The following is a 15,685-nucleotide window of genomic DNA, read 5'->3' as shown; positions in this document are numbered from 1 at the left end:
CTTAAGGTGTTAGGACAGTTTTGTGACCAGTGAGAGAGGCTTGATTATTTTCCAGAACGTTACCGAATAAATTAGGCAAGTCCTGATAAAACCTATTGGCCTCTGATGAAGTAAGTAGCAATAACATATCGGTGCATTAGTGAACTGTAGCGGATCAAAATTGGGGTGGAAAAAGTCAACGGCTATCATTTCATCTCAGAATATATGTGTGTATATGTATATATATATATATATATATATATATATATATATATATATATATATATATATATATATATATATATGCAAATATGTGTGTATAGTGTCTATGGATGTATATATGTATATGTATAGTGAGGATGGCTGTAAAACCACCTTTGTCCAAGAAAGCCTGGATTGGAAAAAAGTCGCTTGTTGTTTAGAAAAAGTTTTACTAGGTAATGTCTTTAATTATTACAGAGCTGCTTTTTCATATAAATTCTGAGAAGGGAAACTTTTTGCTGACAAGGAAAAGAAAAGTTGAATTTTTGGTTGTTCTTTGGAATTTGGCAAAAGCCCCAAGCTTTTTTTTCTGGAAAGACAGCACCGTAGGATATAAACAGACGTGAATCTTTTATGTTATTTACAATTGTTTTTTTTCTTTTTAACGTTTGTGTTTGTGCATGTTGTGGATGTTGGTACTAAAAGAAATTTTGCAGGTTTTTTTACTTAAGCGATTTTTTTACATAAAATTATTTTAATTAAAGAAGATAACTTTTACATCATATGATGTACATCGATATGATTAACAGACAGGGTTTGGGACTTGTATTTTTGTATTTCCGTACATTAAAATGTGTGTTATTGCTCCCTCTGACGCGGTAAAACATTTGCTCTACTGAGAGTATTTTGTAATTGTGTATTAAATTTTTTTGAGAAAAATACTTTTTCTCTTGTTGAATGGTGATATATTTGAGTTAGAACCAGGTCAGTTATGCTATTATCTTTCCTAATGACGTTGATAACTCTGAAGATGAACAGTGAATATGTTGTAATTAAGGATATAAAACAATTTACATTTTACAGGCGAAATAGATATTCTGAAAGCAAACAAAGCAACAACTCGCTACAAGGCTACAAATAGAGCATTAAATTATTGCTAAACGTAATTATGTCAGACTGTATTCCACGTAGTTAGTCATTTTTTATGCTGTGGTAATATTCCTAAATTGTTTTATGCAAATTTAACGAGCTTCAGATGACATTACTAAAAACTGTAACGATGTAAATACGGCCGTAAAGGTTTTATTACAATGATAACTTTTTTTTTTTAATCAAGATGTAGAAGAGTATTTTAGTAGTGCTGTCGTTTACACACGGAGTTTCGAAGATTTAATCTCATTTATCAGACGTGGAAATATTTGATCTTATTAAATTGTTCTGGTAATGTTATTGCTCTTAATAATTTTAGTACTAAACGTAACTGCCTAGCATAATTGTATCGCTGTTCTTATCATTGTAATCATATTATTTTCAACAGAATTCTTAAAACTGTTACAAACCGTGAAAGTTATTGATACATTCTTATTGGCTGATTTAAAGTTAGGTTATTAAAACTGTAAAGTATGATAAAGCAAAGACTATTGGTATTGCTTGTTTCCGTTTCTGTACTGTAGATGTATACTGTAATATATGATAAAGATAGTGTGGATGTCGAATGGTAATGAAAAAATATATTTATTGAAATATGAAGGGTAGCTTGATGAAATTTTTGATCAGCTTTCGAGATATTTGAAGATATGGGAAGAATAGAGGACAAAAGATTAGAAAAGAGAAAACCTGGGAGTGTTGAGAGGAAGGAAGAGAGTAAGGCGTGGGTTTTGCTTGATAGATGGCGTGAAAGGTCTCAATATTTTGGGTTCGACGTGCTCCTGACCAGCCTTTTTTTAACAGTACATAAAAAGGCTAATTTGTCGACATTTTCTGCACTGTGCCATAGCCTTCGTTAAGTATTTAGTGATGAATGGTTCATTGGCTATTTTTTTTTTCTCAGTAGCCACCCGCTGTGTGCGTGGTTGTGTTGTGTGTGTGTCAGAGTAATGGGATTAAAACCTCGGAAAAAATGTGCCTAAACGATAAACCAGAAAACTGTTGAAATTAGTTTTTCCAACAATGACTAAGAAACAAGGAGTAATTCAATAATGAGAAAAAGAAAGAACAGAGGGCGAAAGCTTTTCCTCAAACTTACAGTTGTTTCTCTGTAAATGGCAACATCCCTGGCAATCTTTCAGGTATTTGTTTACTTTGAATGTTCTCTGGGCCCCTCCTTTCCCTATCGGCGTAAAAACGGAGTTCAACTCCAATCTCCAAAAGGTTTCAGGAGATTCCACTTTCAGTCCTTTCTTGTTCATTTTACTGCCTCCACTCGTATCACTATCCGTCCCAGGAAAGTTTTCCGTTGGCTGGTCAGGCCTAAAGAAAAAAAAAGCCTGTTTGTAAGCACTATTTCGTGTGTAGCTGTACGAGTTCTCTCTGTGCTACGATATCTTGCTGAATATTTACGGAGCAGATGTTTTACTATTAACAGATTACTTTTGTTGTGATTGTCATTGAAGTCCAATTGAAGGAATTCAACTGTGTAACGAATTTACGCAGTTTTTATTTTATAGAAAGTACATTGGTTCACGTTTATTTGGTTTCCATTGTAGGTAATAATATATGTGCTATTTTTCGTTCACATCAATCAAATAGAGCATATAGATTTGTGCAGATTTCTTTGACACTGTAATGCTTTTGGTTGAAAGCTACTTTTGATTATTTTTTGTATCACTAAGATATAGTTTCGTTCATTTATATTTAATCACTTGATATGTAAAAGTCTGTTCCATTGAAGTTTCTATAACTTAAATGGAAAACTTTGAATCTAGCAAAGTTATTAAAGTTACAAAAACTTCACTAGAGCAGACTTTTATATATAAAAGAGTGAAGTTATTCTCCCTTCTTTATTGGATAAAACTCTGTGTAGCAAAAAGCATTTTTCTTTGATGAAAAAAAAGTCATCTGTTATTGTGATCGTTTGTTGCGTTTTTTTTACTTTGTTTTTGAACTTGCTGTGCTTGTGTTCGATATAGAATTACGTTCTCCTTCAACATATTATAGAAATATACAGTTTTTGAACGGAATAAAAAAAAAAAAACTGGGGAGTAGATTTAATTTTTCATTCCGTCGGTTTGGTCAGTGATCTACTGTATTATTTCTTTTCTCTGCCACATAGTGACAGGTATGTAAAGTTTCGAAATAGCATTAAGATGTTGGAAACCCAAATGCTTTCCAGATCCGAGGTAAGCTTGATACCATGAAATAAAGACCTTGATATATATGTGTATATATATATATATGTATATATATATATATATATATATATATATATATATATATATATATATATATATATATATATATATATATATATATATATATCTTGGTGTGTGTTTGTGTATAATGCCGTGACTCAGCGACAGAGCACCGAACAAATATGATAAACAAATTTGGAAAGTTAATGACATAAATAATAGTTAAACTATGAAGTGCGGCTCATGTCCTTCTCAGCAATGGTGCTTTTGCATTATGTGCAGTATATAAAGGTACATGCAGTATTTGATTACAAATTTTACTACTGGGAAAATTGAAAAATTGTATTGTTTGAAACATTTATCCTCTTTCGTATACACTGTGTGTGGAAGCTCCTCCTCCAATTTACTCATCGTGGAATTGATTCCGCTCCTATATCTTACATTAGTTTACTTCTCATCATTCAGCCTAAATATTGAACAACAATAGCTGTTGCTGATTAGAGGACTGAAACCAGCTTGTTTTCCTCTTATGTCCTTACAAATGATCCCTTGAAGCGCAAACCTAAATATTTATTCCCGATTGCTGGAAAGTAGGGTATCTATAATAAAGTAATTATTTTGACCACGGATGAAGGAACTACCACTATTTATTCAGTTGATGTTGTGAGGATTTAATTACGGGAAATTATTATTAAATGTCGCTATAATAACCCATTTGAGTTTCATTTCTTTGATGGTTGATAATTTCGGATACAAAAGAAATTCTTAACTAATCATGCTGGAAGTATTCAAGTCCTCTTTTTATATACGTTTTGCAATCCATTGACGGTGCTCTCATATATAATTTCTTTATATTTTAGGTCATTAATGGTTAAAAATGAGATTGCAACTAATGGGAGCAGCTCAAATTAAGGAGTTAAAACAACCATAGTTTCAGTGGTAATGTTCTGTATTTTCAGCTTTATCATTATAAATATATTTGCAAATATTACAGCGAAGAAAGGATTCTGTCAGATGATAATTTTCACTGTTCAATTAACGATTCAATTATTTCTTTGTTTTATATGATATTTCTCCCAGAAGAGGTTGACGATCTTAATTAAGACCATGGGGGTTCCGAGAGAGAGATGTTTGATTGCCAAACAAATAGCGAGACCACAGGCATCAGTGCACGCTGTTTTGAGTTATATCCCTAGGCTAGGCAACACTGCAAAGTCGGTACCGTGAATACTATTAGCAAGCAAGAAGTTGGCCAAGATGACAACTTGCAGGATACTTTAACGTGTTTCTAGATTGATCCAGGCAAATTCTACACGAGGTTAATTACCCAAAATGAGACATGGGTGCGCCACATTGAAGCTGAATCAAAGCTAGCAGTGGAAACACCTTGGTAATCTACCTCCCAAAAAATTCAGGCATTAGGCATATATCGACGAGAAGATGGCTTCTTTGTTTTCGGGTCCTGATGGTTTTTTCTTGGTAAATTGGACTACTTGCCCCCACCAAACTGTTCAGTTTTAAGACTGAAACGCAGAAGAAATCTTCGTTGGTCGTAGTAGTTAAGCAGATATTGTGGCTTGGAATTGTTGCTTTATGCTCACTCTCTAGACCGGTCACCATCTGGCTTTTACCTGTTTCCGCAACTCAGATCCAGCATGCTGGGGCAACGTTTTGGGAGAAAAAATGAAATCTTCCATGTTGTGTAGTAGCATTTTAAGGCCTTAGGTGTAATTTAATTTTTTTCCTTTGAATATTAGTTGATAAAGAGACCAAGTGCAGTGAATTAAGGGAGACAGTTGAAAATGCTGCAATAACCGACAGTCTCCTGGAACAGTTTTTGGTAATTCAGGAAATATTTTGAAATACCATCATTAATTATTATAAGGGAGAAAGATATACAATTTTCGTATACTAATTAAGAAGTAAGTATATTGTTGTTGGCCTTTAGTACTTTGTCCAGACTGTAGTGATTTTTTTGCCGTGACATATCGATGGATTGTGAAAATTCGAGGCATGTGTTTGATAGTCATTTTGGAAGGACAGTTCCGAATTCCTCTGGTGTCTTATATTATAAAAGACGACGGGCTATCAGCACATTCAAAATATGCTACTTGTCTTTCTTCTAATTTGGACTCAGTGTGAAGTCAGCTTTCGTGTCATTCTCCTTTTCCATGTTTGTTACGCTCGCAAGTGTGTAATGTTTACCATACTAGGAAGAAACTGTCTCAGAGCAGCAAATATACATCCGGGCAACTTTAAGAGGGAGAGATAAAAATGGGATTTATTATGTCTGAAATTTTCCTCGTGTCGTGTTGCATGTTTTGTAGATATATCTCATATCTTTGTATATTATTTGATATCTGTTATTGACTACATATTTTCATTTATATTCTAGCATTTTTTTATTAATTTTTTTTAGAATTACATAAATTATAGTACATAATTCCTTAATCAGTGGTCATTATATTAGATCATTTTTGTCTGTGAAACCTTTTGAACATTTGAATAGCCCTTAGAAAATAATAAAAAATTAGGTACTACGAATTATAAATCCAGAAAATGTTGGAAATATTGACTGGAGGGTTAAGGTGTTGTGGTGTAGAATAGATAGGGAAATTAAATAGAAAAGAGAGAGAGAGAGAGAGAGAGATAGAAAGAGAAAAAGTTAAGAGAGAGAGAGAAGAGAGAAATAAGAGTAAAGAGAGAGGCAAAGAACACAGTGATAACGGCCAAATGCTGTTGTGTCGTGTTATCAATACGCAAGATGTTTACATTGCAGTATATCGTGTTTAAGCCATAAAAACAGTCGTAAAAATGGGAAATAATGGCCTCATGATTGAAGCCAAGCAAAACATGAGTCAGCACAGTCTAAATGCTTACAACAGCTGATTCTATAGTCCCGCCTTCTCCGGAAGGTGTTTTCGTGGAAGTTCCAGGAATTTGGGGTTGACCCAAGTGATATACTTCTTCAACCTCCAATCAATTATGTGTGGGAGGGTCTTTCCCACACCCTCCTAAGATCACCTCCTATCAAGTCCTCTAAGGAGAGATTTGAATCACACCCACTACAGTCCTTCCAATCAGCTACTTGAAGGGGAGGCCTTGCTGATTAATCCTTCCAATAAGGCTAGAAGGAGGTGGAGATTTACAGATAGCAAGTTTCCTGAGGGTTCAACGAGTGAGAGACCGACGAGGAGACCAGAGTCAGAACTGTGTCCTTCAAGGGAGAGTACTTCTCCCAATCGCTTCCGTGTTCCCCATATAGACTGATTCAAGAGTGATTCGTTTCTATCGTTGTAACTTGTTAATTTTGTACTGATCTTTATAATATTAAGTACTAATTAAAGTGAAGAAATTACCGATCTCGTCTCTATACGCCTTTCTGAGAGATATCAATATTTAAAAGGAATAAATATACAAAGATAGCACATCATCCGCGAAGCGATCTGAAGGACACCTCGAAAGAAACCAAGGTAAGAAGAGAAAGACTAAAATCTATGCAAACATATAACGAAGAACGTAAAAAGAAATAATAAAAACATTACAATTGGTGGCAGCTAAAGTGGATCCAGAAGGCGAGACGAAACAAACGAACATTAATGAAATTATCAGTGCAATTATTTAAGTTACAGTGAAACGAAATTCTACAAAACGAACTTAGATTTTTTTACGACGACGAACAAAATATATCAGAAGAAATAAAAATACTCCAGCGAATAGCAGCTTACAACAAGAACGTCGAGTGTGAATAAAACAGTTTATTGCGTCCCGAAGCCAAAAACATTTTGAACTGTTACCGTCAACAAATTGAGCAAGACGCCGACAGCGATAATAAGCCCAGTGTTAGCGACATTGCATCGAGTGATTGAAGAAAAACAACGTACAAACTTTCAACAAGATTCCGAAAGCGGAAAACCACAGCGGAAAAACAACGCAGACGTAGTGATCCGACAGCGAAACATTCACCGCCGAATGAACAACATTTAGCGATATCACGATATCAACAACACAACACAGTAAGGAATTTACTATCCACTCTCTCTCTTAATAAATAAGTGAAGATATATTTTTTTTTAGCATCTTGCTATAAGATTGAAAATTAAGAAAACTCTCTCTAGTGAATAAAATTCTTTTTGCATAAATACCAGCATTACTCTCTCAATGATAAATTAATTATTTAGTAAATAATTTAGATAGGAATTAGCTATTTTTACTCGGTTGGTGATGATTATTTGAGAAGTTATATATGTAATTTTGTGTACTTATTATAATGAATTTTAATGATATGATGCCCAATTTCATATAAAATTTATTTTGAGTATTGAAAAGGTTTTAATTGTGCACTTGAACTCAATAGAGAATTTAATTTTTTTTTGTGTGACAATTTGACAAATTGTTTTTAATCTTGGTACAATATAACGAAAATATTTTTTGATTGATGTACTCTGAGTGAAAATTTTTTTGTGTGTGGACATGCAACGAGTATTTGATGAATTACTGAACACTGTTAGACATTCACATTACGATTTAAGACCGTCGACAATTAGACGAAGTCGAATTTCAAGACTAAATTCCCACTCCGCTGTAGTGCAAGGAAATACTAACAATAATAACACAAATAACCAGAACCAAAATAGTGTTAATCATTCTAATACTACTAACAATAATAATAATAGTAACAATACTAATAATACTAATAATACTCGCACATTACAATTCTTTAATATGAACCAGGCGGCCGTCATAACAACCGCCACACGCTTCTGTGGACAGGTGGATGATTCCAATCCTGACAAAAGCAGACTCGAAGCCTATACTGTAAATCATTGGCTAGCAGATGCAGATAGTCGTATAATTTCAGGGGAATAACAGATGAAAGAGCTAAGATAAATGAAGCCTTGTTGCTCGTCAGCTCAGAACATGGAGACGCACATAAAACTTTGAATTCCACAAGTTTTAGCAAACTTAATAACTATGTAGAATTTAAAGAAATTTGTTTATCACTCTGGGAACCAGTAAATCAGACTGACGGTTTATATAACCTAACTAGATTTCTAAACCCACAATATAAAACAATTGCTAATTTGTACGCAAGCGTGGAGAATGCAATAGAGAAAATAAGCGAAGATTTAGAGAAGACAGGTATTACTATAGGAGACAAGGATCAGTTTGGGGCTAGTGCCCAGAAATTAGTTGAGCTACGGCATGTATTAAATTACCTGTCATTTGGAACCATATATAATATTCTTGGAGAAGAGGAAAAGAAAGCTTTCAGAAAAATAAAACTTGATCCCAGAAAAACAAGCCTTCAAACATTGAAGACAATGAGAGAAGAAATCCAAAGGAAAGAGATAAATCTATCCAAGGAATTCATTAGGAACAACAGAAGCACAAAATGAAAGGAAAGTCAGAAATAATAATCCTAATTTTAAAACTGAATAATAAATTCTATGATAATTCCAGACAAGCAGGAAATAGACCAAATACCTTCCAAGGGAAATATGCCCAAAATACTAAAAGAAAATGGAATCCAGATCAAAGGGGAAGAAACAATCTAACAAAGAGTGAACCACACAAACCTTATAGATATGGTCAAAACTCAAACACAAACACTTCAACCCAAGTGAGCTATTCCGCTCAAGGGGCGAGACCCAAGACAGCCTGCGAAAACTGCGGGTATACAAATCATTTTACAAATGAGTGTAGAAAACCTAGAATCTGCACGGTTTGTAAGAAAATAGGACATTTAACAAAGAATTGCTGGTTTAAAACACAAGAAGGAAATAAAGAAATAGTTGAATTAAGTAGTAACCGCTCAGCATCAAATAAGTCTTCAAATCAATGACAATTTATCCCTACACAGAATACCACAAGAAAGTCCCTTCAAGAAGATAAATTAAGAGAAGAATTAGCAAATAGGAGAAGTGAAGGTTCATCCGCACTATCCATATTGCAGAGTAAAGAAGTAGTATTTTCCATGGATGAAGAAGAAATAATCAGAAAGGATTTACCTATCATTAAAATTCAATACAGAATAAATTATGTACTGTCCTTATGGATTCAGGTAGTACTGTAAGCATAATAGATAAACACACATTAACAAGTTACTTAGGCGTTAAAGAAACGCTAATTCAGGGTCAAAGCAAGATAATAAAAGGAGTAGCGGGTAAACAGATAAAAAAGTTTAGGCAATGTGAACTTAGAAATAGACCTTTCGTCACATAAAACTGTTGAAAGTTTTATAGTTCTAGAAGACAGGTTCTTTCCCGCACAGGTGTTGTTCTCATATAAATTAATGAAGAAATGTGGAATTATACTGAATTGCCGAGAAGGAAGGATTAACGTTACACAAGATAATAAAGAGCGTATGCTTTACGCTTGAAGAAGAAAAGTTTCACCCAAATCTGATCAATTTGTCTGAGACGACTTCAACAAGCGACAAAGACATACAGAAAATAACTTATCATCAAGAGAACAATCAAATTAAAATGAATGGTAACGGAAAGGAGGAATTTCCAAAATTACAGACTAGAGAGATAAGATGTGCACATCCAGAAATTATACCCTCCAACAAAAGAAGTGACCCAGAAATAAATAAAGGTGATCCCCAGTGTTCTGAATATGACAAGGAACAAGACATTTATGAGGATAATTATGCAGAGATAAATACAGAACATTATAGCAATGTAGTAATCAGCTATGATAATGAAGGAAATTAGTAAATGAGGTACTGTTGTTAAACAAAATAAATAAAGTAGATATAAATGATATAATAGCAGTAACTGAAGAAACTAGTATAGATGCAGAACATTGTTACTTTGCAGAAACAAAAGATGAGGAAGTATGTTGTGTAAGCACTGCTGATGATAATAAAGTACAGTTAATACTAAACAGACAGGTAATTTTGCATCCAAAGTGTTTAACAAAAATACATCTAAGGGGAAAAGAAGAGATAGGAGTTAAAGATGTTCTTTTACTAAATGAAGAGTTACCAGAATTTGTCAGAATGGATAATTCTTTAGTCCACATGAAGGGTGATACTTGTGAAGTTTATGTCCAGAACTACTCAGATAACAAACTAACACTTTATGCAGGCATTATCTTTTGTAAAGGAATACCTATTAACAATCCATTACTAACATTAGAAGAAGAAGCATTTTTCTCTGTAACTGGTCAAACATCTGAATTAAGCAAAGAAGTGAATAAAACAGATTTTCCAGAAAACAAAGATAGATTAATTCAAGTATTAGAAAAATACAGAGATGTAATAGCAATAGAAGGAGATAAATTAGGTAGAACAAATGTCCTAAGGCATAAAATTGTATTAGATGATGGAACAAAACCATTCTTTATTCCTAATTACAGATTACCAATAAGCCAAAGACCCATAGTTGATAATTTGATAGAAGAAATGAAGAAAGATGGGGTAGTCATTCCTTCTAAATCTCCATATAATTCTCCATTACTACTTGTTCCAAAGAAAGATGGAAATTGGAGACTTGTGATAGACTATAGAAAGTTAAATTCCAACACCATCCCCGATAGAATGCCAATGCCAGTGATTCAAGATATGTTAGCTCAGTTAGGAGGTGCAAGGATATTTTCATCTTTAGATTTACTTAGTGGATACTGGCAAGTACCTTTAGACGAAGAGTCGAAACCATTCACAGCCTTCAGCACACACAAGGAACACTTGCAATTTGAAGTCATGCCATTTGGACTCACTTCTGGCTCCTTTAACGTTTGTTAGATTAATGCTTCAAATATTAGGGGATATAGAAAATGTTGCAGTTTACTTAGATGATGTTATCATTTTTAGCAAAGACTTAGAAAGTCACCTCAAAACATTAGAAATAGTCTTGGAAAGATTAAGAAGAGCAGGATTAAAAATCAAATTAAAGAAATGTCAATTCTTAATGAAATCTTTGGAATACTTAGGACATGTAATTAGTGAAGATGGTCTGCATGAATGCAAGCAGGCAAGATAAAAGCAATAGTTGAATATCCAGCTCCTACCAATTTGAAAGCATTGAGAAGATTCCTAGGAATGGTAGGCTACTATAGACCTTTCATTAAAGGCTTTGCTACAATAGCCAAACCATTAACAGAATTAACAAAGAAAGATGTCAAATATGAATGGAATAAAGAACAAGAGACAGCTTTCCAAACACTAAAGAGTAAAATGACCAGGAATCCCGTACTAGTCTACCCAGATTTCTCGAAGGACTTTTACTTAGCCTGTGATGCATCAAGTACCGGGCTAGGGGCTGTATTATTACAAAAGGACAAAACAAGAATGAGAGCAGTATATTATGCCAGTAGAGTTTTGAATGCTGCAGAGAAAAAAATTATAGCACAATAGAAAGAGAATGTTTAGCATTATACTGGGGTCTAAGGAAATTTAGACACATAATTTTAGGACATAAAGTCAATGTACTTACTGATCACAAACCAATTTGTGATTTGTTTAAGAAGAGAACTTTTACAAATAACATGAAGTTCAATAGATGGTTCATTAGTGTACTAGAATTTGCACCAGAATTCAGATATATCCCAGGAAAATTTAATACACTAGCAGATGCATTATCCAGAGCCCAAGAAGAAACAGAGAAAATGTATTACCACTAATACTTTTTGTTTTAGCTGTCAAGTGGTAGATTTAGATTTGGAAAGAGTACAAATACAGCAAGGAATGGATACAGAAATCAGGCATATAATAGGACAACTAATGACAGATGAATCTTTAAAACCTGATTTTGTTTTAATCAATGGATTACTGTATAAAAGACCAACAGAGAAGAATGGTTATTCTCGACTATACATCCCGAAAACACTAATCAGAGAAGTTTTAGAACTAACACACTCATACAAGTTAGCAGGACATCCAGGAATCAAAAAGACAACTAGAATCCTAACCAGAAACTATTTTTGGCCCCATTGTAGTGAGGATGCCAAGAACTTTGTACAAAATTGTGTAGTTTGTAATCGACATAAAGGTAACGTAAATCCAAAAGCTCCTCTTGAAAAATACCCATCGGAGTTGAATCCATTTCAGGTCGTATCTATGGACTTTTAGGTCCATTTCCAACAACTGTTAGGGGAATAAACAAATATTAGTCTTTTTAGACTATCTAACAAGATATGTAGAGATCGTACCAGTAAGAAATAGAGATGCAATTACAGTAGCAGAAGCTCTTAAATCTAGAATTATTACGAGACATTCATGTCCCCAAGTTCTTCTTTCTGATAACGCAGCAGAATTTACTAGTGAACTTTTAAGAAAATTATGTGAATTTTATGAGATAAATAAATGTCAAATCACAGCATATAAACCAAGTTCAAATGGAGCAGTAGAAAGAACGAATCGTAAGATAAAGGATATCCTGAAAACTTTAGTTAAACCTAATACAGAAGACTGGGATTTAGCTTTGGAAGACGTACAGTTTACTATAAACAATACTGTAAATGAGACAGTAGGAGAATCACCACACTACTTGTTATACGGATACGAGAAGAGACTACCAAATACGTTACTAGATGATGCAACACCACCCCGACATACTTATAACTACGATGACTATATTGCCTGGAAAACTAGACGTACATATGAAACGATCAAACAGACGAGGACTAGACTTAAGGAAGCTCAGAGTGTCCAAGCAAAGTACTATGACAAAAATACAGCTAAACCAAAAATTGTAGTAGGTGCTCAGGTATATGTTCAGAATCATGTTCCAGAAGGTCCTAATGTAAAAGTATCCAAAAGTTCCAAGGTCCTTACAGGGTATTAGAAGTGTTGAAGTTAAATAAGCTAAAGATCATAAGTGAGAGTGATCTAAAGGAAAGAATTGTTCATACCAATCATGTAAAGGTAATAAAAACAGACTCTTGGTCCAATAAGAGAATAGTTGAATTATTGAAAGAAGTTGAACAGGAACCAATAAATAACAAATACAATTTAAGAAAAAGATAAATTTATGTAAAGTGTTGAACTATTAGATATAAACAATGTGTAGGCATTAAAATACCTCATGTATACAGAATATCTGATAAGGCTTATTCTTACAGATACAAACATGCGGTTCTTCTTGGTTATCATAACACTGCTTTATGTGTCATCTGAGGTGGTGATCCGGAAGGGTGCACTACTAGAGAAAAGGGATCTGTGAAATTAATAAAGGACTTAGGCATAGTGAGTATTGACATTACATCAGTGCTTATCAATGAAATGACATTGAAAGATGTCCAAAGGGAATTGAAATCATTAATTAGGAAAAGTGAAAATAACAGTGTTTTACCATTGTTGGAAAAACTAGATAATGACATAGGAAGTGTGTTAAATACAAGATCCAAACGATCCCTCTTACCTTTTATAGGAACAGCACTTAATCAATTATTTGGAGTCGCGACAGACTCTAATGTAGAAAAAGAAAGTGCCCGTATAGACAAACTGGAGAAATGGGCAGCAACAAGAGGCATTGTGTTAAATAAGATTATAAGCTCTCAAAACTTAAACAGTAATGAATTGAAAAAAATAAAGGAATTTATTAATCAAGTGAACACAAACATTACCAAAGAGATTAAGATAATAACAGATGAACAACATTTAAGTACATTTATGAACAATGTTAGGATTGTATTGCAAGACCATAAAGATCTATTAAATGCCATTTTGTTAGCCTATAAAGGAATATTAAGTCCAACATTAATAAACCCAAGAGAATTAGAGGGCATAATTAGTGATTTTTGGTAGAAGGACATTATACCCCTATGGTAAAGGATATAATGGTCTATTATAATTTGATAACCACCAAGGTAGTTAAGAATAAGATCCTTCTAATTTTACCTTTTAATCAAAAAGAGGCAGATGTACTGATGTCCATACATCCTTTTCCCATGTTGATAAAGGAAAACGTAATTATCTCAAATGTCAACCACATCAATTTTGCATTAGAAGAACATGGACTAATGATGTCATTTATTACTGATGCTCAATTAAGAGATTGTATACTTTTGAAAGATAAAGAGTATATTTGCAACCTTGACAACCTGTATGAAACTACTAATGCCTATCCTTGTGTTCAAGAAATAATTGAAAACAAGAATCAAGAGACAGTACTGTGTACACAATTATCCAAACATGATTTTGTTTCCATTATAGTAGAACAGTCAGTTTTTTGTGTTTTCACTAAGTTCAGTAACAGCAACTATTAATTGCCATAATGTAAGTACTGAAATTAATTTCAATAATGTCCATGCTTTTGATAAGACTTGCAAGTTAGTTATTCCTAATAAATTATATTATGAACCTCATGTCTTCACAGAAATCACAATCCATAAAAATAAGCCCTACATGAACTACTCTAGTGAAGTTAAAGAATTTAAACTGTCTCAGTTAGAGTTAAAACAAATAAATGAGTTGGCTTTAGTAGATGAATTTTTCTATTACAAAGAAAATGTTTCACCAATTCTGTCTCTGTTCAATTTGGTCATAATCATTATTGTAATAATAGTGTTTGCAATTTTGGTCAAACGTGTGGTAATTTCAAATATTGAGCAGATTATAACAGAAATAAAGAGGACCAATGAAGAGTAAAATGATCTTTTACACATAATTTGCTGCTGAATTCTTTATGTATTATTATTGGCATTGTGTGTTAAAACAATTAACCATTTTACAGTATAACAATTCATTATATGTATATATATGTATGTATATGTATCTCTTTTGATTCATGATATAATATATGTGAATTTTCTACCATATATTCTTAATTGATTTTTTTGCATTAGTGCATTGACACAGTTTGTGCAATTTAAATATTTTTTGAGAATTGACTTGATGGGAAATCATATAAATACTTTATTTTGTTTGTGATTTTGCAATCATCCATTGAAATATATTCTTTTTGTCACACTGAGGGCAGTGTGAGGTAGCGTGACCGAGTGATGTTGTGGTGTAGAATAGATAGGGAAATTAAATAGAAAAGAGAGAGAGAGAGAGAGAGAGATAGAAAGAGAAAAAGTTAAGAGAGAGAGAGAAGAGAGAAATAAGAGTAAAGAGAGGCAAAGAACACAGTGATAACGGCCAAATGCTGTTGTGTCGTGTTATCAATACGCAAGATGTTTACATTGCAGTATATCGTGTTTAAGCCATAAAAACAGTCGTAAAAATGGGAAATAATGGCCTCGCGATTGAAGCCAAGCAAAACATGAGTCAGCACAGTCTAAATGCTTACAACAGCTGATTCTATAGTCCCCGCCTTCTCCGGAAGGTGTTTTCGTGGAAGTTCCAGGAATTTGGGGGTTGGACCCAAGTGATATACTTCTTCAACCTCCAATCAATTATGTGTGGGAGGGTCTTTCCCACACCC

At 33.5% G+C, this 15,685-nt stretch overlaps 1 long non-coding RNA gene across 1 annotated transcript; it reads left to right on the top strand.

Annotated features, from left to right (window-relative positions):
* The first annotated feature begins 6,467 nt into the window (after positions 1 to 6,467).
* Positions 6,468 to 15,362, top strand: LOC136838641 (uncharacterized). The gene is made up of 2 exons (XR_010853064.1): positions 6,468 to 7,327; positions 13,380 to 15,362. It is a non-coding gene; the product is annotated as an uncharacterized lncRNA (long non-coding RNA).
* The last annotated feature ends 323 nt before the right edge of the window (positions 15,363 to 15,685 follow it).

This window comes from Macrobrachium rosenbergii, chromosome 5, assembly GCF_040412425.1.
Source record: "Macrobrachium rosenbergii isolate ZJJX-2024 chromosome 5, ASM4041242v1, whole genome shotgun sequence".
NCBI classification, from domain to species: Eukaryota; Metazoa; Arthropoda; class Malacostraca; order Decapoda; family Palaemonidae; genus Macrobrachium; species Macrobrachium rosenbergii.
The sequence above is the reverse complement of the archived record's forward strand: the minus strand, read 5'-3'. Positions and strand labels throughout refer to the sequence as shown.